This window comes from Callithrix jacchus, chromosome 10 (genome assembly GCF_049354715.1).
Source record: "Callithrix jacchus isolate 240 chromosome 10, calJac240_pri, whole genome shotgun sequence".
Lineage (NCBI taxonomy): Eukaryota > Metazoa > Chordata > Mammalia > Primates > Cebidae > Callithrix > Callithrix jacchus.
In genome coordinates this window covers 70,076,883-70,099,776 of record NC_133511.1, presented here as the reverse complement: position 1 = coordinate 70,099,776, position 22,894 = coordinate 70,076,883, and the positions used below count along the sequence as shown (strand labels likewise).

Below are 22,894 nucleotides of genomic sequence, written 5' to 3'. Positions count from 1 at the left end.
TTTTGTGAAAATGATGTGCAATGATCCGCAGACAATGCTTAGCATAGTGTTAATACCTAGTATAAACTCAATGAATACTCATCATTAATACAACGGAAAGGGGAGAGCTAATAATATCCACCTCACAGGAAAATGGAGGGGATAAGAATGTGCATTGGTATGTATGACAAGCAAGTCACAGATTTTCTTAAAGTACTCACTTGGTCACATCTGCCTAGAAGCTTGGAGTTTAAAAACCAGGTGCGCTCCCTCTCTCTCTCTCTCTCTCTCTCTCTCTCTCTCTCTCTCCTCTCTCTCTCTCTCTCTCTCTCACTGTCTCTCTTCTCTCTCCTCTCTCACTCTCTCTCTCTCTCACTCTCTCTCTCTCTCTCTCTCTCTCTCTCTCACACACACACACACACACACACCAGTACCAAGATTAAGATTGGAGGACACGGGATTCAAACAGGATTGAAATGAACTTGAAATGACTGATCTATGCACTGAAGAGGGAATGCCAACAGAAAGGCTGGTTTCCGAAGTTGTCCCAGGAAAATATGTTTGAAGTTTAAAAGGTGGTGAATTTAAAGGGAGGGCTTATGGCCATTGCTTATTTCTTCTTCACAAAGATCAGCATGCTGGGAGTATGTTTGCCTCCCTCTTTGCATTAATCTGGAAGGGCTTCCTGGAAGAGGCCCCTGGGTGTTTGGGGAGCTGAATCAACTCATAGAGGTGGTACCAGACAGCTCCTTCCGTGAGAGGCTTCCAGAATTGGGAGTCTCAGGCAAGTGGTCACTGTAGTGAGAATATCTTTCCCAGTGAAACAGGGTCTCCAGGGACTGAGGCCCATAAAAATATTGCCCTTTTCCCAACCTTGTTTATGTTGGCCTCGTCAGTGGAGGGTACCAGTTTAGGTAGCCAGTTTCCCCAGAGAGCCACAGTCTGAGGCTGCCCAATAAATACGGCAGCTCCCATCCCCCAGTAATTTCATGTAGCCCCCATCCCTCAGCAGCACATCATCTACTCCAGACTAGATTGATAAGAAATGAGAGAAGAACATAAATGTGTTTGTTTCTAGGAATAGATATTTCCTTAGGCATTTTATTATTTTAAGAAAAGATTTACACTCAACATATATTTATGACCAGAGATTACCAGCATAACATATTTGGGATTCTTTCCGACTACAATCATCACCAATTCTCCCAAACGGTGCTGAAGCTCTTGCCCAGTGTCCATTTCTTAATATCATTTAATGTTAAACATTCAAGAATCATTTACAATGTTCCAGGCCCTAAAATATAAAAGGAACAAAAGAAATAAATAATAGTGGTTACTACAGTGAGCATAAAAAACCAAATTTATTGAGAGCCCTCAGTGCCCCATGGAGGAATGAACAGGATACAGCAGCCACAGAGGAGGGAGAAAGCAGCTTTGTTGTGGAGATGAGGGAAAGCGTCATGCACAGGTGACATTTAAACTGGGACCTGATTGAGGTTTGGGAGAAGTAAGTGGGATTAAAGCATAGGGAGTATATGGAGGCAGCAAAGAGCAAGGTGACTTCTGACACTGCAAGAAGCATTTATTGCCAGAACATAGGCCATGTGTTCCCCTGAGTTCTCCTTAGACAAAAGCCTAAGAGCAGCTACTCTACTGGGGACTGGAGCAAGAGTCAGTGACAGGGAGTTTGGAGCATTTTGGGAAAACAGAGAGCTCAAACAAACATGCATTGTAGAATTGTCCACAAAATAGGTGAGTGTTGCTAGTTCTTGCGGGACTTGTCCATAATCTTCTTCCTAGGAGAAGTAAATTAAAAATAATTATTCCTCCTGTATTCAATGAGTTAAGAATTGCTCCACAGAGCATTAACTCCCAATACTGGCAGACTTCCTATGCTTGAGTATTCAGTGGGTTCCCATGGGCCCCCAGGAAAGAGCATAAAAGGAGAAACCCCAGGTGAGAAGGAGGTGGTGCATGGCCCAGGGCCCAGATGAGCCTCTGACAGGTTGCACCTGCACAGAACTGTAGCTCTAGCAGTGGCTGAAACAGGAAATGCAGTTGCAGGGATTTTAAATGATTCGCAATTGTCTCAGGAGCCAAGGCTGAATAGGTAAGTTAAAAATATTAAAGGAGGCTCCTCCCGCTTTGGGAAAGACAGAATAGACATATTTTCCTATTTATTTGCTAAGAACATGTTTCTATTTATTTGCTAAGAACAACTAAAAACCTTGGACATTGCATATAAAGCAAGATTCCAAGGGTAGACAAGAGGCAGACCATCTAAGGAGCTTGGACTATGAGGAATGACATCATGAAACAGAGGAATGACATAGTGGTCATCCTTAATGATTTGATTTTCTTCTTACCTCATGTATCTGACTTGGAGCTGAAGAAACTGACAACACAGCAATGCTAATGTGCACAGACAATAAAAGCCCTGTCAAAAGCCTGCTCTCTCTAGCAAGAGAAAGGGAATCCTAGCAAGGCAGAAGACTTCAAAACACCACTTTACTCCAGACAAACACTTCAGAAAAAAACAAAAAAAACTGTCACCTCACCACCCCCTAACTCATGTCAGCAAAGGCCAAATGGAGAATCCAGACTTCCAACCTCATGAGGCTGTAATGAGGTACCCAACACCCTCTTCAGGGTGGTGGTATCACAGAATGTTGAATAGGCAGTTGAGACTGTCATTCCTGCCAGTCAGTAATGAGTAGCCCCTTTCTCCATAGTGTCAGTGGAAAGCATGTGGGTGCCTGGATTTCTACCATCACTGGGCAGTAATGAGATGTCCATCCCCATCCCCAATGGGATGATGGCAGAGGAGGCCTAGTAGAGAAGACATTCACCATCACTTAAGAGTAATGAGGACCCTCGCACCAAGTTGTCATAAAACTAAGGTGGAGAAAATTTCCAACTTCACTCAGCAGTAATAAATACCCCCACCACCAGTATCAATGGAGACCAAATTTAAAAGAATAAAAATTATATGCAATATGTTCTCCAAATACAGTGTAATCACAGAAAGATAACTTGGAAATTCCTCAATAATTAATAGATAACAAAAGAAGTCTCAATGGAAATCAGAAATAACTTGAAGTGAATAAAAAAATTAAAATAAAACATACCAAAATTTGTATTACCCAGTTAAACAGGGCTGAGAAGAACATTTGTAGCTTAAATGAATATATTATAAATGAAGAAAATTCTCATATCAATCATCTAGGCTATATTAAACCTGTCTACACATGCTTGAGATATACTGAGATAGATAGAAGAATCCACTGGTAGATAACATATGTAACGTTAAAATTTTTTAAATGTGTAGTCTTTACATGCTGCATGACATTACAGGCACTAATGGCAAGCATTCTGTAAATACAATAATAGTAAGATCCTAACCTAATAAAGAATTTCAAATAACCTCCATCCATTTTATTCTTATTCTTTATTCTTTAAAAAAAAAGAACCTAGAAATGCAATAAAGCAGGAAAAGAAGTAAAAGGCATAAAATATCCTTATTTGTACATGATATTATTACATACATATGATTATTTACATAGAAAAATATTCAAATAATCTATATTTTAAAAACTTCCTAAAGCTAAGTAAACTCAGCAAAGTTATCATATTATACGTTTGTCAAGACTGAGTGGTGTGTGTGTTTGTGTGTGTGTGTGTGTGTGTGTTTGTACGTGTGTGTGTGTATCACCTTTTTTTTTTAATTTTTTATTGCATTTTAGGTTTTGGGGTACATGAGCAGAGCATGCAAGACAGTTGCGTAGGTACACACATGGCAGTGTGTTTTGCTTCCTTTCTCCCCTTCACCCACATTTGGCATTTCTCCCCAGGTTATCCCTCCTCACCTCCCCCTCCCACTGGCCCTCCCCTTTTCCCCCCAATAGACCCCAGTGTTTAGTACTCCCCTTTCTGTGTCCATGTGTTCTCATTTTTCATCACCCACCTATGAGTGAGAATATGCGGTGTTTCATTTTCTGTTCTTGTGTCAGTTTGCTGAGGATGACGTTCTCCAGATTCATCCATGTCCCTACAAACGACACAAACTCATCATTTCTGATTGCTGCATAATATTCCATGGTGTATATGTGCCACATTTTTCCAATCCAGTCTATTATCAATGGGCATTTGGGTTGATTCCAGGTCTGGTGTATCACCTTTTTATTATCCATTTATCTGTTGATGGGGATTTAGGTTAGTTCTATATCTTGGGTCTTATGAATAATATTGCAAAGAGCATGGGCATACAAATATTTCTTTGAGATGCTAATTTGAGATATATATATACATATATCCAGAAAAGGGATTGCTAGATCCTATGGTAGTTCCAATTTTATTTTTTTGAGGGACCTCCATTATTGTTTTCCACAATGACTGTATTGATTTATATTTCTACCAATATTATACAAGGGTCCCCCTTTCCTCACCAAAACTTATCATTTTTTCTTTGTTTTTGATAATAACCATTCTAACAAGTGCAAGCTGATGATTTTGATTTGCATTTCACTAATGTTTATTGATAAGCATCTTTTCAAATATGTTTTAGCCATTTGTGTGTCTTCTTTTGAGAAGAAACTATTCAGATTCTTTGCCTACTTTTTAATTGGCTTTTTTGGTTTTTGTTATTGAACTGTGTTTTCTATCTATTTTGGATAGTAGCCCCTCACCAGATGTCTCATTTGCATTTTCTCCTATCACATGGGTTGTCTCTTCACTCAGTTGTTTCTGTGCATAAGATTTAAAATTTTATGTCATCTCATTTGTCTATTTTTACTTTTGTTGTCTGTGTTCTGGGCTCATATCCAAGAAGTGATTATGCAGATCAATCTCTAGAAACTTTTTCATTATGTTTTCTTCTGGTAATTTACAGTTTCAGATCTTAAATGTAAGTCTTCAATCTATATTTGAGTTTGTTTCTGTATATGGAGTAAGATACAGGTCCAATTTTGTCTTTTGCATATGGATATCCAGTTTTCCCAACATCGTTTGTTGAAGAGACTCTCTCCATCGTGTGTTCTTGTCCCTTCATTGAGTGTCAATTGGCCATAAACGTGAGGATTTATTTCTGGGCTTTCTACTCTGTTACATTGGTTTATATATCAGTTTATATACTAGTTTTTATGCAAGTACTATCCTGTTTTAATTACCATAGCTTTGTGTCATGCCTCCCACTTTGTTCTTTTTGCTTAAGATTACTTTCACTAGTAGGGTTTTTGTTTATTTGTTTCTTTGTTTTTAATGCCATAGGAATTTCAGGATTGTTCTAGTTCTGTGAAGAATGTCATTGAAATTTTGATAGGAATTTCAGTGAGTCTATAGATCACTTTGCATAGTATGGAAACTAGTACTTTCATAGTTTCAAGTCTTAAGCTTATGTTTTTAATCCATCTTGAATTGATTTTTGTATATGGTAAAAGATGGGGATCTAGTTCCATTTTTCTGCATATGAATGTCTAGTTTTTTCAGCACCACTTATTAAAGAGATTGTCCTTTTCACATTGTATGTTCTTGGCATCTTTGCCAAAAATGAGTTGGTTGTAAATGTGTGGATTTACTTCTGAGTTCTCTATTCTGTTCCATTGGTCTATGTGTCTGTTTTTATGATAGTAATATGTTGTTTTGGATACTATAGCTTTGAGATATAATTTGAAGTTAGGTGGTGTCATGCCCCTAGTTTTGTTTTTTGTTTTGCTCAAGATTTCTTTAGCTATTCAGAGTTTATTGTGGGTCCACACAAATTTTAGAATTGTATTTTACTACTTTTGTGAAGAAGGTCATTGGTATTTTGATAGGGGTTGCATTATCTGTAGATTGCTTTAGGTAGTAAGACATTTTAACAATATAAATTCTTCCAATACACAAGCATAGGATATCTTTCCATTTGTGTGTGTGTCTGATTCGATTTTGTTCATGGATGTGTTACGGTTTTTCTTGTAGAGATCTTTCACTTGATAAATTTATCCTAAGCTATTTTGTTTTTTTTGTAGCTACTATAAATTGAATTGCTTCCTTCTTTTATTTTTCAGATTAATTGCTGATAGCATATAGACATGCTACTGATATTTGTATGTTGATTCTGTGTCCTGCAACTTTATTAAATTCATTTATCAGTTTTTACATTTTTCCTCCTCCTTTTTGTTTTCTTGGAATTTATTTATGGCATAAACTGGAATTTTTTGTCAAGTTTGTTTGTTTTAATATGAATCTTTCTGACTTCCTTTCTTGGTATTTTAACTTGCCTGCTTGACTGCTGTCTTGACTATTTTCAGTAAACTCATGGTGGGATATGACCCAAATTTGTTATTTTGGTAACATACCCGGTGTTCTCTAATTTTGTTTTGTTATTTTTTTTCTTCAATTTATAATTTCTGTAGGTACATCATAGGTGATATATTTATGGGGTCCATGGAATTTTTCAAATATTTTAACATTTTAGGCTCAGGGGTACAAGTTTTTTATATAGGCAATGTTTGTTATATAGATAAACCATGACTTGGGAGGTTTAGAGTACAGATTATTTCCTTATCCAGGTACTAAACATTGTACCCATTAATTTTTTTTTTAATTTTCTGAACCTCTCTCTCCTCCCACCCTCTATTCTCAAATAGGGCCCAGTGTCTATATTTTCCCTCTCTCTGTCTATGTGTCCTCACTGTTTAGCTCCCACCTGTTAATGATAAAATGAGGTGTCTGGCTTTCCGTTCTTGCAATGGTTTTCTAAGAATAATGGCCTCTAGGTCCATCTGTGTTCCCACAAAGTATATTATTTCATTCATTTTTATGGCTGCACAATATTACATTCTATATTTGTACCACATTTTCTTTACTCACCCTACTGGTGATGGACATTTAGGTTGATTCTACGTCTTTGCTTTTGCGATTAGTGCTGCAATTAACATATCCATCCATGTGTCTTTATGGTAGAATGATTTATATTCCTTTGGTCATATACCCAGTAGTGAGATTGCTGGGTCAAATGGTAGTTCTGTTTTGTTCTTTTGAGGATTTGTCACACTGCTTTCCACAATGGTTTAACTAGTTTACACTTCCACCAACAGTATATAAGTGTTCCCTTTTCTCTGCAACCTCATCAGCATCTTTTACATTTTGAGTTTCTAATAATAGTCATTCTGACTGGTGTGAAATAGTATCTTATCATGGTTTTCATTTGCATTACTCTAATTATTAGTGATATTGCACTTTTATTCACATACTTGTTGGTCATATATATGTATTCTTTTGAAAAGTGTCTGTTTATGTCCTTTGTCCACTTTTTAATGGGGTTGAGCTTGGAATTTTCTGGGTCTCACCTGAAGCCAGAATGTCTCAGAGTCTCACCCAAGGCCCATGACATACTTACTACCTGGGTATTGCTGCTGGTTATTTAGGCCCGAAGGTGACTTTAGTCATCAGGTGATCAATTCTGCCAGGACTAGGCCCTTCCCTGCAAGCAGTAGATTTCCTTCTGGCCCAGAGTGTGCCTAAAATGTTGTCTAGGAACTAAGTCCTGGATTGGGGCCCTCACAACTCTATCTGGTGCCCTGCCTACTGTGCTGAGTTGGTATCCAAGATGAAAGACAAAATCCTCTTGCTCTAGCTTATATTCTTCTCAAGCAGAAGGAAGGAGTCGCTTTTGTTGCTGTGAGCTGCACTGCCTGGGACTGGGGGAAGGGCAGCACAAGCACTCCCTTAGCTGCCCCAGCTGGTGTCTCACTAGGTCATGTTCCCACCCACTTCCACTGGCTCTGATCCCAGCACAACTAGAACTGGCCTAGGAGTTACCATCCTTGTGTCCCAGACTTTCTTTCAAGTTTATTGAGGACCCAAGAGCACTTTAGCTCGGGGTGGTGAGGCTTGCTGAAACTCAAGTGCTGACTGCTGGCATGCATGATTCCTCTCTGGCCACGGCTGATCTAAATCTTCCCTTTATGGGTGTACATTGGCTGAGTTCTGCCTGGTGTTGCCTTCCACTGCCAGGGCAGCACTGAGTTCAAAGCACAGTCTCACAGCCACTGTGTTCTCCCTCCCCCAAGTGCTCAGATTCTCTCTCCACACCATGTGTCCACTGCCAAGGGATGGGGTATGGGTGGCGACAGCAATTCAAGACTGTCTTTCTACCCTCATCAATGCCCCTTTCAGCAATATGACATTAAAACCAGGTACCATGATTTCTCACCTAATGTTTGGTTCATATGAAGGTGCTTTTTGTGTGATAGTTGTCAGATTTGGTGTTCCTGCATGGAGGATGACTGGAGAAGCCTTATATTTGGTCATCTTACTCTATGCCCCCTGGTATTTTGTGATAATTTCAACCCTTGATGATTTTTCCCATTATTTCACTAGGTAAAGAAAAGTTACTCTATTATTTCCTATTAGCTATCATACTTTTATAAAGAAGAATAATGCCCAAGCCTTCTAACCCTCATGTTTCTACAGTAGATCTGTAGTCTATTTCTTTGGGATCACTGTTTCCTGTTTAAAATACAGCATTTTGTACTAAGCTCTTCAGGATCACTTTACATATTAAAAGAAAGTATTACTTGGTTAAATATGAAAAAGAAAACAATGTCGCGTGCTATCAAGTGGAACTTTTGTCATCAATAAGCTTAATTTATAGTCATTCCCCCTTTTCATTTAAAAGGAAGTACATTTTAAAATCTGATTCCCATAGTTATATTTGCTAGTGTGCATGAACCAATGGCAGCTGATATCAGAGGTGGTGTTTTTCCAATAATTTTGTATTTTCTCCTTATTTTCTATGCAGATTGAAGAGCTCACATCTCTCCAGAGCCTTCAGCTGCCTCCCTAGGATGCTCCCTCCACAGTCCTATGTCAACATCTCCTTCTTCCAGCCATCTGCTTTTCTCATGATTGGCATCCCAGGGCTGGAGGCCATTCACGGCTGGCTCGCCATCCCCTTCTCCTCCATGTACACTGTTTCCCTCACTGGAAACTGCCTGATCCTCCTGGCCGTGAAGAGGACCTCCAGCCTACACCAGCCCATGTACTACTTCCTGTCCATGCTGGCGCTCACTGATGCGGGCCTCGCCTTGTCCACACTGCCCACCACGCTGGCTGTGCTCTGGTTTGACTATCGGCTCATTGGTTTCAATGCCTGCCTGGTCCAGATGTTCTTCCTGCACTCCTTCTCTGTGGTGGAGTCCTCAGTGCTCCTGGCCATGTCCTTTGACCGCTTTGTGGCCATCTCCAACCCCCTGCGCTATTCAGCTGTCCTCACAAATAATGTCATCCTCAGGATTGGGCTGGCCATTGTGGCACGAGCCACTGTGTCCCTCTTCCCTGTGCCCTTCTTGCTGAAGCGATTGAACTATTGCCCTGGAAAGATCCTCTTGTCTCATTCATTCTGTTTCCATGCAGATGTCATGAAACAGGCCTGCGCTGACATCACAGTCAACATCCTTTATGGGCTCTATGTGGTTCTGTCCACAGTGGGTATAGACTCCTTGCTTATTGTCCTGTCCTATACACTTATTCTTTATACAGTGATGGGGCTGGCCTCTCCCAGGGAGCATATCCGGGCCCTCAACACCTGTGTGTCTCATATCTTAGCTGTCCTCGTTTTCTACGTTCCAGTCATAGGTGTGTCTATGATCCACCGCTTTGGGAGGCACCTGCCCCACATTGTCCATGCCCTGGTTACCTACGTGTATCTGGTGGTGCCTCCAGTGCTCAACCCCATCATCTATAGTGTGAAATCTAAGCCCATCAGGGAGGCCATGCTCAAGGTACTGAGAAGGAAGGGGCAAGGCTGATGAAATAAGAAAACAACCTAAGGATCTGGAAGAAAACTATGGCCAGTCATATCTTATGCCCAGAAAGCCCTTACTCAAATCTCTTGCCCAGACACATTATGAAGTGTATGACAAGCAATTGCTTGCCCTCAAACAGATAGGTAAAGAACAGTCTTGATTCCTTTTTTTTTGTTAATTGCATTTTAGGTTTTGGGGTACATGTGCAGAACATGCAAGATAGTTGCATAGGTACACACATGGCAGTGTGTTTTGCTGCCTTCCTCCCCTTCACCCACATCTGGCATTTCTCCCCATGCTATCCCTCCCCAACTCTTACCCCCCACTGTCCCTCCCCTATTCCCCCCAATAGACCCCAGTGTGTAGTGCTCCCCTCCCTGTGTCCATGTGTTCTCATTGTTCATCACCCACCTATGAGTGAGAACATGTGATATTTCACTTTCTGTTCTTGTGTCAGTTTGCTGAGAATGATGTTCTCCAGATTCATCCATGTCCCTACAAAGGATACAAACTCATCATTTTTGATTGCTGCATAATATTCCATGGTGTATGTGTGCCACGTTTTCCCAGTCCAGTCTATCATCAATGCATTTGGGTTGGTTCCAGGTCTTTGCTATTGTAAACAGTGCTGCAATGAACATTCATGTGCATGTGTCCTTATAGTAGAACGATTTATAGTCCTTTGGATATATACCCAGTAATGGGATTGCTGGGTCAAATGGAATTTCTATTTCTAGGTCCTTGAGGAATTGTCACACTGTCTTCCACAATGGTTGAACTAATTTACACTCCCACCAACAGTGTAAAAGTGTTCCTATTTTTCCACATCCTCTCCAGCATCTGCTGTCTCCAGATTTTTTAATGATCGCCATTCTAACTGGCGTGAGATGGTATCTCAATGTAGTTTTGATTTTCATTTCTCTAATGACCAGTGACGATGAGCTTTTTGTCATATGTTTGTTGGCCTCATATATGTCTTCTTTTGTAAAGTGTCTGTTTACAAATATCCTTGGCCCACTTTTGAATGGGCTTGTTTGTTTTTTTCTTGTAAATCTGTTTTATTTCTTTGTAAATTCTGGATATCAGCCCTTTGTCAGATGAGTAAACTGCAAAAATTTTTTCCCATTCTGTTTGTTGCTGATTCACTCTAATGAGTGTTTCTTTTGCTGTGCAGAAGCTATGGAGTTTGATTAGGTCCCATTTGTCTATTTTGGCTTTTGTTGCCAATGCTTTTGGTGTTTTGTTCATGAAGTCCTTGCCTACTCCTATGTCCTGAATGGTTTTGCCTAGATTTTCTTCTAGAGTTTTTATGGTACCAGGTCTTGTGTTTAAGTCTTTAATCCATCTGGAGTTAATTTTAGTGTAAGGTGTCAGGAAGGGGTCCAGTTTCTGCTTCCTGCACATGGCTAGCCAGTTTTCCCAACACCATTTATTAAACCTCTTCAAGGAGAACTACAAACCACTGCTCAACGAACTAAGAGAGGACACAAACAGATGGAGAAACATTCCATGTTCATGGTTAGGAAGAATCAATATCGTGAAAATGGCCATACTGCCCAAAGTAATTTACAGATTTAACACTATCCCCATCAAGCTACCAATGACCTTCTTCACAGAACTGAAAAAAAAAACTTAAACTTCATATGGAACCAAAAGAGAGCCCGCATAGCCAAGTCAATTCTAAGCAGAAAGAACACAGCAGGAGACATCACACTACCGGACTTCAAACTATACTACAAGGCTTCAGTAATCAAAACAGCATGGTACTGGTACCAAAACAGAGATATAGACCAATGGAACAGAACAGAGGCATCGGGGGTAACACAGCGTATCTACAACCATACAATCCTGGATAAACCTGAAAAAAACAAGCAATGGGGAAAGGATTCCCAGTCTTGATTCCTTTATACACTCACTAACCTCAGATATTTTCTTCAGTGTTTACTTGTGCAAGAATCTGTGCCCATCATTTAAAATGTTAAAAAGTGAATCATATGGCCTTTTTCAATAACTGGGGACAGCACAATTATAGTAATGTGTAAAGAGAATGTGATAGGCACACATGAACTGTTATAGGAACTCAGAAGAGAGCTTACTGGCCCTACAAGGGGGAATAAGAAATGATTTAGATGAGAAAGAAGCTGAAAGGTAAACAGGGAGTGGGGAGCCAACTAATAAAGAAAAAAGAATACTTTTAAAATGTTTTTGAATAATTTGGTGTACTTGTAGAAAAGCAAGTAGTCAGATGTGATTCAGCACAAGGTATGTGCCTGTGTTGGAAGAACAACAGGAGATAAGCAATAAATGACCGACAGTGGCGAGACCTCTTGAGACCTTTCAGACCTGATTGAGACATTTAACCTACATTCTTTGCTTAAAAGTCTGCCATGGAAGACTACTGCACCACAGAAGACTTCACAGACTTAACTGTATTATGGATTAGGAAGGTGAAAGTAGAATAGAAAACGGAGGCAAGAAAACTACTTAGGAGGTTGTATTACATTCTAAGACAAAGAGAATGGATGAAAATTTGTCTGTGTCATCCTAATGAAAAAAATATTAATAGATGCATTTTAATTGTCTCTCTAGATTGCCAATCCTGTCCACTGAAAGTGCCCATAGGCAATAACACTGGGAGCAGTGAGCAGATCTAGCACCATTGATTGCTAATTATGTTTCCCACTACAAATAATTTGAAATCCTTGAATAAATGCCTAGTTCTAAGCATAGAGCAGGGAAAACATTAGATGATTCTGGAATAGACTCTGCCTAAAATTAAAGAACACAAGGACAATAAGCCCACGTAACAGAAAAAGCAAAAAGAACCAGAAACCTATTTGAAAGAGTTACCAGTGACCAAAGTACATTGAATATTGGAATACTACATCACAGCACTATTCACAATACTAAAGACATTGAATCACCCTAAATGCCCAACAAGGGTAGACTGAATAAATAAAATGTAGTACACACATGCTAAGGAATACTACACAACCATAAAAAAGATCATGTTCTTTGTAGCAACATGGATGGAGCTGGAGGACGTTATCCTAAGCAAACTATCCCAGGAAAATTAAACCAAATATTGAATGTTCTCACTCATAAGTGGAAGCTAAATATCAAATATATATGAACACAAAAAAGAGAACAACAGACACTGGGGTGTACGTGAGGATGGAGGGTGGGAGGAGGTCAGGATTGAAGAACTACCTATCAGTACTGTGCTTATTACCTGGGTGATAAAATAATCTTTACCCCAAACTTTTGTGATACACAATTTATCTATATAACAAACCTGCACATGTAGCCTTAAAACTGAAATAAAAGCTAAATAAAAATTGGTATACTAAAAAGTATTAATAATTTTAACAGCAACACAGCAAATTGGTTTATTTAAATATATGTGTCCATAGTGATACTCAAAATAGAGAGAAAAGAAAAAGAAAAAAACCTCTTCCCTACAGAGTAATGTCATGTATAAATGCAAAAGTTTATAGATTTTGAAAAATACCTTTTGTAGCTTTTAACATAATTTAAGACAAATCAACAAATGTTTAAAAGATGTTGGGAAACAGAATATTCACCTAATCTCAATGTATCACTGTACAGGTTACTGACTAAATAAGAAAAATAAATTTACCTTTATAATAAATGAGATTGACAATGAATACCCTAAGCACAGGAGCAAATTTAGCTTAATCGATAACGAGATATTGTGGCATTATGTATCTTCTAATATGAACAATAAGAAAACAACATCACATACATAGAATTCCTACCACAAATATTTTGCCTAAGCCTAGCCATGAGGAAATCATCAAAAAAATCTAGAATATGGGAACATTATACACACACAAACACACAAAGTGGCCTAGAATCTTTTAAAAATGCAGTGTTATAAAAAAATATATCAGGCCTGTAATCCCAGCACTTTGGGAGGCTGAAACAGGCAGATAACGAGGTCAGGAGTTCAAGACTAGCCTGGCCAACATAATGAAACCCCATCTCTACTAAAAATAGGAAAATTAGCCCGGGGTGGTGGCACATGCCTGCCATTCCAGCTACTCAGGAGGCTAAGGCAGGAGAATTGCTTGAACCTGAGAGGTGGAGGCTGCAGTGGGCCAAGATCATGCCACTGCACTCCAGCCTGGGCAAGAGAGCAAGACTCTCAGGGGGAGCAATATATCTAGATATAAAATGTATATTCTATATTTGATATATTTTTATATTTTATATATTGTATATATTATATATTATATGTATTATTTTATATAATATATGTATATATTATATGTATTATATAGTACATATATTATATATAAATTATTACTATTAAAATTTAGATTGATTCCCTGATATATATGGTATATAACTATATTAAATTATATATGATTATTATATATCAAATTATATAATATGATATATGTTATATATTATATATATCGGGAATCCATCTAAATTTTAAAAGATTAAAGGGACACAACAACCAACTGCTAGCAGAAGCCCATTATGATTAGGACAGTTGTGAAAGTTTGAATATGTATTATATGTTGACACATTATTAGCTTCAGTATGTTTTGCTTAGGTTTGAAATGCTATTGTGGTTATTTAGGAGAATCTGTTTTTAGAAGGTGTTTATTAAATATTGGTTAAGAAAGATTATAATGTCTAAAATTACATTCAAGAGAGATAGTAAAAATAAAAACGTGTATGGGTGTGGGCAGGTGTGTGTGTGTCTGTAGAGATGGAGGGAGAAAAACAAAAGGAAAAATGGTGTGAAAAATAGTTATCAACCTAGGTAATGAAAATACAAGTTTTTAGTATGTTATTCTTTCAGCTTTTTCATAGACTTGAAATTTATAAAGGCGAAAAGTTGGGAGTGGGAAAATACCTATTGGCATATAGAAATATATGGGTGTGTATGTATATATGTGTTTAACATACATGTACACTATATGTGTACATGTATGTAGTTATATATCTAGATATGTGTGTGTATATATCCCTCATGCCAGAATCCTCCATCCTCCTATATTTCAAGAAAGATGGGACAGTCTCTCAGATAATTACTAGATAATTACCGAATGCTGGAGGAAGTCTCAAGACAAGCAGGATAAGCTGATTGGCTGGTGTTAAGAATGAAGACTCAGAATGCAGATGAAGCAAAATAACTATATTTCTTCCTGACTAGCATGTGATTTCCATTGAGACTGGAACAGTGGGTTTGCCAAGTTGGGGGAGTTAACTGTGACCCCGGAACACCCTGTGCTTCCCTCATATACTTAACACACTATATTGTAATTATAAATAATTGCACATAAAACTGTGAAATCCTTGAGGCCAGGAACTATGTTTTAGTCATACCTATGTGTCTAATGCTTAAGAAAAGCATTAGGGCATGACACGTAAAAGCTCACCATAAATAAAGTTTCAACAGATACATGAATGATAAAAGAGAAAGAATGGAGCATGGGGCCTATGAATCTGGTCCGAAATGAGCCTCTCTCTGTGCAGGGTCTAGCACTCCTCCCCCAGTTGCAACTAAATATAGGCAGCAAAGGCATGGACGCATCAATAACCCTACAGCCCTCAGGAGTGGGTCTGTCAGTTTTTCTTATTGCTTTAGGACTCCACTACCTTCTCCATCTATCTAGAAGATTCTTGTCCTTCCAGGAGGAGATACAAGGCTCTGTCCTCTGTTTCCTGTTCCTTGCTCTTCTCTGCTTTATGCATTTTGCAGTTTGTACACACCACCACTAGAGAGCTTGTCAAATGCTATTCACATTTTACTTTGTTTTGGCCTCATATTCTAATTCCTCAAGGGCAGCACTGAAGCCTGACTCACAATGAATGCCTTCATTATTGGTCAGAGAGATTGTCCACAAGAGGGCTTCAGAAATGTATTCATTCATTTATTTAACACCTTCTTACTAAGTGCACACCACATTCCAAGCAATTCTCTGCCAGGAGCTATAATCCAAAAGTAGCACTAGAGAGGGGGAGAACCAATGGGCAACCCTCAATCCAACAAAGCACTTTCTTGCTCAGGAATGGCCTTCCACTGGTCTGTCACTTCCTGAGTATATAATATTAGGGAATTTATTTTTAACTACGCATCATTCTCCTCTGCCAGGTTCTGTGGGATGGGGACCACTTTATTACACAGTCCTCCCAAGGAGACCGCACAGACAGGCATTTGCCTCATTGGCAGGGCACTGGCAGGAATCTGGGAAGTGAGAAAGTTGAAACAGGATTCAGAAACCAATGTATGAAAATATAAATGTTCACTTAATTTGTTTCTGCAATTCAGCCCATGGGGCCTCTTCATATTTTCAATTTAGGTCACACGTAAGAGTGAAGGGAGGCCTATGGGGATATGCAAGGCAGCAAGGAAAAATTCTTATGTTGAATGACTCTGCCTCTCTAAAGACAAAAAACAGAGAGCTGGAGAGCTCCCAATAAACACGCCTGATGGCTACATTCATCTCTCCCTGTTTCAGGGCCCTTTTCTCCCCATCTAGCTCCTCAGGTTGCTTGATTCAGATATGCAGATGAAGAAAACAGAGTTCCCACAGTGTCCATGAGGAGTAGACACAGGAAGTGGGGCTGCTTCACCTGGATCCATCCCTGGGGGCTAAGATGGAGTGGAGGGAAGGTACCACCGACCCCGATGGCCTAAAAGGCCCTCATTGAGAGAGGCTACAAAGTGGTCTCTGTGACTCCAAATGGAATAGCTGATGTCACTGCAAAGCACAGTAAAGGAAGTGATTGAAGTGCCCAATGAAGCTTCCTGAAGGTGTGGCAGAGTGGATACGCTATACCTGGAGCACAGAGAGATACATGATGATTCTAGCTCTCTCCTCTCCTACACAGCTCCGTTGCTGAAATGACTCATTTGCTTTGTAACTGTCCTTCCCAATACACACGCTCCACTCATTTACTATTGCCCAGGAACAAGTTAGCAGAGAATCTCCTAGGTGGCCTGGGCCCCAAGGGATCTCTGAGGAACAGCGCCTCACCAAGGCATCTAGCCAAGGGTATAAAGATGAGATGTAAGCTGCAGAGCCTTCCTGGGCTCCTTCAGGATGTGGAGAGGTAAAGAAGGCTTTGACAATAAGCAGTGAGTAACACGGGGCCTGGATACAGTCCCTTCTGCACTATTTGGAGGGGAAGGGGCCTGCTCAGTGAGCCTGAGATACCCTCTCTGTCAGCTACCACCAAAAGGAGGAACCAGTAGGATGAGAGATGAGCAGGTGTCAAAATCAGGGAAAAAAGTGAGGAGGCCTGGACATCCATAGATGGTAGGAACACGCCCCTAGATGTGGGAGAGTAAGAAAGAAAGCAACTCCTGAACACAGATTTCTCAATTCAGATCATTATTCAGAAACCTAGACTCCATGACCAAGCTGATTCATATCATTTGGTTTCTCTAAGTAGGCAACTCTGTGAGGGTATCTTAAGATCCCATCTCAGTTAGCATCCTGGGGATGATCTGAATGTTTGCTTGAGATGTCAACTTTCACTATGAGATTGTCCTTCATATTCTCCTATGTAACAAGAGCCTTTAAGGAAAGCACCTGACTTTGAGGTAGAGAAGATAAAACATGCTGAGTCACTCCTTTTAACTCCCACAGACACATACAGTCATGGATGATTCCTAGCGTATTAAAAGAAACATAAGTTAAAAATCATTCACATTTTTCCTCCTTTTTCTGAGAAGAGTTATGATTTTTAAATAGGTTTGACTCTTTTATGTCCTGGATATAATAGCAGAAAAATGAACCTGTTCTAATTTCCAGAATTGAGAGATTAAATTTTCTGAGTCCATGGGAACTAAGAAACATGGCAATCCCAGCTGACTACCAGAATGGATATTTACGTAAAAGAAAGAAAATGAAAGCAAAAATTTTTATTTTAATACACAGAATTCCTCCCTCCTGTCAGGCCTCTCATATCACTGTAATATTCACAATACATGAAAATGGATGAAAAGACCATGATCTAGAGATAAGAGAGAATTTAGTTTGATTGCACAAAGTGCCACAAAGTTTTGGCAACTTGTCCTAAGAATTACTGTATAGTTTTATCTTTGAGTGCTCAGCTTCTTGTAACATTGAACCAAACTTAGCATTTTGATCTTTCTACCACATCCAGGAGAAACAGATCCAAAAAATACCCAGAGTTATGTAGGACCTGCATGTCAACTAGGAGACAACCGTGAGTTCTAAGACAATGCATTTGTGAGTCAGTGGAGCAGAGATAAATCATTGCAGGCTGGAAGAAAGGGAAATGTCACATCGACTTGAGGAAAATGTATCCTCGGATTCCTGAAAGGTAAATGGAGAGTCCAGAATTTACGCTGTATTGTGATTTATGTTACCAACGACAAAGAGACTATTTTCTGGATTGACCTTAGGTAAATCTAAATAAGTACTGACTAAAAAAATCACAATAAATTTAATTAATCTGAAGGACTCGTTGATCTTTTCTATACACAAACTATATGGTAAAAGTTGTAAACACAGGCACTAGAGAAGGCTTTATCAAGGCTTGAGGCAAAGAGGAAGCATATTATATAAATAAAGAAATCATTATTCAATGATGTATTCACTTGCTCATTCATTGATTTCCCCGAAAAAGAAAAGAACAGAGATTAGGAAATCATCAAAATCAGAACATTAGGATTGAATGAGGTTTCTGAAGAAATGTACCTTTAATTAGCAAAAGGAAAATCAAAACTGGGGAGGCAATTAGCGCAATAAAAGGCAGATAGTGTGAAGAACCAGAAGGGTTATACTGAGTAAACAGAGTTTTGGGGAAATAGGAAAACATGGCATCTGCAGAACCCTAAATCATGTCACCATGGAACATAAGAAGAAAAGAGAAACTTCCAGCTCATCTGCTCCTAACAGCTCATATTTTACCAATCTCTAGCATCTAGTATAATGCAGACAGTTTGAGACTGTTGAAAAGTTTGAGGCAAGTAGACCTCAATTTGACTTTGTGCTGTCACTCTAGACTGCCCTAGAGGAGCTCAACCTCTCTCTCTAGGTTTATTTGTTTTAAAATAATATCATTATTGTTATTGCTATCTTTTTTAAGAAGATGATAATATCTACCTTGCATCATTGTTTTATAAACAGAGAGGTATTATTTACAATCAAAAATGTGAAGTCTAATATCTGAAACATAAGAGATACTAAATGATTGATACATTAGTAAATGTATTTGCCCAGCATCAGATAATAACATTAGTAGCATTTGCAGGACAGACGCCACAGAACATTGAAACCAGCCTACATATATGTCTTTGATTCATGTTTTTTTATTGCATTTTAGGTTTTGGGGTACATGTGAAGAACATGCATGATAGTTGCATAGGTACACACCTGGCAGTGTGATTCGCTGCCTTCCTCCCCTTCACCTACATCTGGCATTTCTCCCCATGCTGTCTCTCCCCAACTCCCCACCCCCTGCTGTCCCTCCCCTATTCCCCCCAACAGACCCCAGTCTCATGTTTTAATAGGTGACTTTGGAAATTCTAACTTTAGGGGAGAACTTCAGTTTCCTTGGGCCTGCAGCTTTGGCCCTCCCAGCTAGGAAAGACAACAGCGTTAAGTGATTTAGAGGGAGGCACATGCAAGAACAAAGGACTTCAGGAAGGGTGTGCTAAGGGGCAGAAGGAAATATTTGTCTGGCATTCCTAAATTCTGGGAAATACTGAGTCACTGGGGTGAAGGAATGATCCTTGTTAGTTTGTAGCCTGAATTGCAAGGGCATCCAATGACCCGGTTGATATTCTCCGGGCAAGACACAGAAAGACCCCACATCTTTGACAGTTTTTAGTGACCTGGTGAGAATCAAATTGTCACTTCATTTATCAAAACTTCTGGTACCTATTTTTATTCTTAGCCTGAAATTTTCTCATGCGTAGTACTTGATTACTATAGAATGTCAGGATTTTGTACTCACATCTTCCAAACACACACACACACACACACACACACACACACACACACACAGAGTGGAGTTTTAATAGCTGTTTTATGGGGAAGCCTGCAGTTTTAATCTTTCTTTGATGGATTTAAGCATTTCTCTCCACTCATGTTAGTAAAAATGTATTCCTTCTTTGTCTATCAAGCAAAGTAATTGTGAGACTCCAATGACATAATTACTGTAAAAGCACTTAGAATACTGCAAAAAATACAGTATCAGTGGAATAACAATGGGGATAAGGACAAAAACAACAAAGGTGATGATGATAATTATGAGCATTGATAGTGTTCTTTACATCTTAACATTAGCAAAACACTTTCATTTTGTGAAGACACTGTATGTTAAAGTGAAAGCAGTATAAACTGTATAGTTAGCAGCAACTACATTCTACAAAGCAATATATTATCTTTTTTTTTAATTTTTTATTGGATTTTAGGTTTTGGGGTACATGAGCAGAGCATGCAAGACAGTTGCGTAGGTACGCACATGGCAGTGTGCTTTGCTTTGCTTCTCCCCTTCACCCACATTTGGCATTTCTCCCCAGGCTATCCCTCCCCACCTCCCCCTCCCACTGGCCCTCCCCTTTTCCCCCCAATAGACCCCAGTGTTTAGTACTCCCCTTTCTGTGTCCATGTGTTCTCATTTTTCATCACCCGCCTATGAGTGAGAATATGCGGTGTTTCATTTTCTGTTCTTGTGTCAGTTTGCTGAGGATGATGTTCTCCAGATTCATCCATGTCCGTACAAATGACACAAACTCATCATTTCTGATTGCTGCATAATATTCCATGGTGTATATGTGCCACATTTTTCCAATCCAGTCTATTATCAATGGGCATTTGGGTTGATTCCAGGTCTTTGCTATTGTAAACATATCTTTTACTCTTGAAAATGCTAAGGCCAGGTATGATGGCTCATACCTGTAATGCCAGCACTTTCAGAGGCTGAGGTGGGAGGATTGCTTAATCACAGGACTTCAAGAGCAGACTGGACAACATTGTGATATCCTGTCTCCACAAAACTTTAAAAAATAAATAATGAGCCAGGCATAGCAGCACAGACCTGTAGTCCCACCTACTCAGGAGTCTGAGGCAGGAGGATCACTTGACCCCAGGAGTTGAGGCTGCAGTGAGCTACGATCTTGGCACTGCACTCTACCCTGAACAACAAAGGAAGACCCTATCTCAGAAAAGAAGAAAGAAAGAAAAGGAAGAGAGAAGGAAGGAGAGAAGGGAGGGAGGGAGGGAGGGAGGGAGGGAGGGAGGGAGGGAGGGAGGGAGGGAGGGAGGCAGGAAAAATGGTAAGAGAGTGAATTTTAACTGATCTTCATCACAAAAATCATAAATGTATGAGGTAATGCTTGTGTTAATGAGATGGATTCCACTATTCCACATACTAGAAAACTTCATATGGTATGGGATAAATACATACATTTTTATGTCAATTTTAAAAAATAAACATGAGAACAAAGAACTAAATTCTAAATCTACTATTGTCATTCATGTTTTGCTAACTGGAGTGGAGTTACACTATCCCTGGAGAATTTGAATTTCATTCGAGGGAATATTAGTTAATGTCTGCACATTCCTCGAAGAGTTAATAATACAGAGCAAGGGCTAAGGAAAATGAAAAACAATTAATGAAAAATCCCACACCGCACAAATAAATGTCTTCCTACTGACAGGTGTCCTATCATTGTCCTTCTATCTGCCCAGAGAAGAGATCACATCTCTCCGGAGCTCTCAGCTGCCTCCCTAGGATGCTCCCTCCACAGTCCTATGTCAACATCTCCTTCTTCCAGCCATCTGCTTTTCTCATGATTGGCATCCCAGGGCTGGAGGCCATTCACGGCTGGCTCGCCATCTCCTTCTCCTTCATGTACACTGTTTCCCTCACTGGGAACTGCCTGATCCTCCTGGCTGTGAAGAGGACCTCCAGCCTACACCAGCCCATGTACTACTTCCTGTCCATGCTGGCGCTCACTGATGCGGGCCTTGCCTTGTCCACACTGCCCACCACGCTGGCTGTGCTCTGGTTTGACTATCGGCTCATTGGTTTCAATGCCTGCCTGGTCCAGATGTTCTTCCTGCACTCCTTCTCTGTGGTGGAGTCCTCAGTGCTCCTGGCCATGTCCTTTGACCGCTTTGTGGCCATCTCCAACCCACTGCGCTATTCAGCTGTCCTCACAAATAATGTCATCCTCAGGATTGGGCTGGCCATTGTGGCTCGAGCTACCTTGTGCCTCTTCCCTGTGCCATTTTTGATTAAGCGTCTAAATTTCTGCCCTGGCGATAACATCCTGTCCCACTCGTTCTGTTTCCACCCTGATGTGATGAGGTGTGCCTGCGCTGACATCACGATCAACATATGCTATGGGCTCTATGTGGTTGTATCTACAGGGGGCATAGACTCTCTGCTCATCATCCTGTCTTATACCTTCATCCTGTGCACAGTCATGGGTCTGGCCTCTCCCAGGGAGCGCATCCAGGCCCTCAACACCTGTGTTTCCCACATTCTGGCTGTCTTTGTCTTCTTCGTTCCAGCTATCACCATGTCCATGATGCACCGTTTTGGGAGGCACCTGCCCCACATTGTACATGCTCTTGTTGCCTATGCGTACTTGGTGATACCTCCTGTGCTCAACCCCATCATTTACAGTGTGAAGTCCAAGCCCATCAGAGAGGCCATGCTCAGGATGCTGAGGAAGAGAGGCCAAGGCTGATGAAATTACAACATATCTTAAGGCCTGCGTAACATAAAAGAGACTACAAGAGTCTTACAGAAACCTATTAGAACCAGCAAGCACTGAAAATCCCTAATCTGTGCTAAGATAGTGGGAGGCCCACAGGTTTATTCGTGTCAGAAATTTATGTTCAGCATTTACTTTGTAAGAAAGTAGTGATGAGGATGAAAGGCTGAGAAATAAATGAAATAGGTTCCCTTGCCACCGAAAGCTCACAATCTTGTGCCAGGAGAAAGGCAAGTAAAGATACAACCAGACTATAAACCAATAAGTTACATAATAAAGTTATTCTCAAAAGATTGCTGGAGATTACAAATTGGTCGTTGGCAGAACATGTTTGGGAAGGTGTGGCAAGCTGCCACAAAGGAGATACTTTTTACTTCACCTT

At 39.9% G+C, this 22,894-nt stretch overlaps 1 protein-coding gene across 4 annotated transcripts in view; it reads right to left on the bottom strand.

Moving 5' to 3' along the window:
- Positions 1–1,076: 1,076 nt before the first annotated feature.
- Positions 1,077–22,894, bottom strand: part of LOC108593962 (olfactory receptor 51E1) — a 38,341-nt gene continuing 16,523 nt past the window's right edge. The window contains exons 1-5 of one of the 4 annotated variants that reach the window (XR_001914611.4): positions 9,117–9,354; positions 8,174–8,336; positions 3,944–4,027; positions 1,704–1,775; positions 1,077–1,273 (exon numbers count right to left, since the gene is read on the bottom strand). The gene's annotated coding sequence lies outside the window, so the exon portion shown is untranslated. The other 3 variants (XR_013522883.1, XR_013522884.1, XR_008475167.2) reach the window with 3 other exon arrangements.